The sequence below is a fragment of the Muscardinus avellanarius genome, assembly GCF_963383645.1.
Source record: "Muscardinus avellanarius genome assembly, chromosome: 6".
NCBI lineage: Eukaryota > Metazoa > Chordata > Mammalia > Rodentia > Gliridae > Muscardinus > Muscardinus avellanarius.
Window position 1 is genome coordinate 55,637,262 of NC_137791.1, and position 2,652 is coordinate 55,639,913.

The following is a 2,652-nucleotide window of genomic DNA, read 5'->3' on the forward strand; positions in this document are numbered from 1 at the left end:
CTTGGAAGTAAAATGCCCCTGGGTTCCATCCCCAAACCCTCAAAAAAATTTAGAAAATATCAAGTAATATTTATATATTAGGTAAGATTGCATATATTTTACCTGTATGGATTTATTCACTCTTCTTAGTTCTATTAGAAATATATTTCCTCTTTATTTTGAAATAGTTTCACATAGTTAACATTTATAGAAAAGTTTTTAATAAGACACAGTTTAAGTTCACAATATTACATTACTGTTAACATTTATCGAAACTAAAAAACAGATACAGGCACATTACTACTAACTAAACTCTGGAATTCATTAAAGTTCTATTTTTATGATGTACAGTCATATGAGTTTTGACAAATGCATGGTAATGCATTGGCTACTTTGATACCATATAGAATATTTTATTTATCTTAATATTTCTCCCCTATACTTTCTTCTAATCAACAGCTTATTCTTCCCCAAACCCCTTATTTTTGTACTTTCTATTTGTAATATTTATACTTGTAACTTTAACATTTTAGCTTTTCCAATATATCATATACATGGAACAATGCAAAGTATGGATTTGAGGTTCCGTTTTTTTATCAAATAATGGAATGTATTTAACACTTATTCACGTTATTACATGTAGCTCTTCTCTTGTATCTTTTTTTAGTTTTTATAAGTAATATTTATTACATAGTTAACTATGTAGTTTATATGAAAAGCATATAGATGTCTTTAGGTATATAAAAATCCAAAATATTAAGATTTTCATTAGTGTACAATCCAAAACTAAAAGTTTAAAACAAACTAGCTTTATTTTACAAGAGAAGGTCTATACAGGGCTAATTTTACTGCTTGACCCTGATCATAACATATTCTTTTCCCTAAAGAAGATAGTGATTGAGATGTAGATCTCAGAAATCAAAACGCACAAAATATAAAAAATACGATGTCTTAGATCCTACTTAATTGGCTAGCTATTTCAATTATAAGAATTCAAGTCTTAGAGAAATTCTATTTTTTCCAGAATAAACATGCATATCCTTATAATACAATAGAAAAGACAACAAACATTGGATTTAACTGTTGATATTTTTTTTTTTTACTTTTGAAGCACAGCAGTCATCATTTTTGTTTTTTTCCTTCACAGTCTGGAATTCATCTGATTCATTAGCTTCTCCAATTTGATTGCTAGAGCCATGTTTCCTTTAATCTTCAGTTTTCCTGACATGAATGCCATTGTTGGTTTTAGTTTTCCTGAAAACATTTTGACAAAATCCTCAGTAGACATACTCATCACCACATCTGCCCGATCAGAGTTCTCTCCATGTCTGACATTACCACCCTTGCTTTTCAGATCTAGAAACCATGTACCACCATCTTCACCTGAGAGTTCAAACTGATAGACTGCTTGTGTTGTTTTCCAGACATCTTTAACAATTCTAAATGTTTCCTCCACAGCTCCAGAACGCGGTTTTGACTGTGGCTGTGCCTTTTCTTCTTTGAATTCTGGAACAGCACCAGATGATTCCAGTTGTTTGCTTAATTCATCTGGGTGTTCATCCAAGAAGAAATCTGGTAATAAAGGATGACCTGGTTTAATTGCATACACATCAACAATTTTTATTCCTTCTTCTTTTAAGATATTTTCATCGATAATAAAATTGCCAGTAAATGTTTTTGGCTTTTTGAAAATGGAATAGGCAGCATCTGCAATAATATCGACTTTCCTACACTGACTTTCAACACCAGAGCCTCCCAGCATATCCATGGCAGCGGTGTGGTTCTAGTCCACAAGGCATTGACTGCAATTTCACCTTTAAATTCTTCCACCATTCCAAGCAGACACATAGACATCCCATACTTAGCAATTGTGTATGCATAGTGCTGTTTGAACCACACTGGATTCAGGTTCAGTGGTGGGCTCAGATTGAGGATGTGGGCGACTTTACTCTTTGTCAAAACAGGAATACATGCTTTAGATGTAAGGTAGGTGCCGCTGGTGTTCACGCTCATCATCAAGTCCACTCTCTTTGTAGGTGTTTCCAATGTGTTGGTCAGGCTAATAGCACTGGCATTTATTCACCAAAATGTCAAATTCTCCAAATTTCTCAACAGCTTTCTCCACTGAGCTGCTGATCTGCTGTACGTCTCCTACATCAACAACGCATGGCAAGGCCTTTCCTCCAGCAGCTTCCATTTCTGCAGCAGCAGTATAGATGGTGGCTGGAAGTTTGGGGTATGACTTGGCGGTCTTTGCAGTAATGATAATGTTTGGTCCATCTTTTGCCGCTTTCAAAGCAATAGCTTTGTCGATGTCTCAGCTAGCACCGGTGATAAAAACTGTACATCCTCCTAGCTCCCCCGTGTTGGGTAACATGACTTCTGTGGGTCGGAGTAGAAGTAGGTGGTGGCAGTGGCGGCAGGAGTGGGCCCTCTTGTATCTCGAAACAGTATTGTATGATTCTTTCAATGTGTGTATATTGAAGATTATATTGATTTTATATAGTTAAAAATATCTAATGCAGTGAGCCATTGGGTTGTTTGCTAAGATTTTAACTTTATAAAAATCTACCAAACGCTTTTCAATGGTCATATTGTGATCAGAAATAAATAAGAGCTCCTGTTATTCCTCATTCTCACTGGCATTTGTTATTTTTTTCTTCTTGTAGCCAT

General features: G+C 34.8%; 1 pseudogene across 1 annotated transcript; it reads right to left on the minus strand.

Annotated features, from left to right (window-relative positions):
• Positions 1–1,120: 1,120 nt before the first annotated feature.
• LOC308264247 (hydroxysteroid dehydrogenase-like protein 2) lies at positions 1,121–2,356 on the minus strand (annotated as a pseudogene). Its single transcript has one exon. The product of its transcript is annotated as a hydroxysteroid dehydrogenase-like protein 2 (transcript).
• Positions 2,357–2,652: the final 296 nt, after the last annotated feature.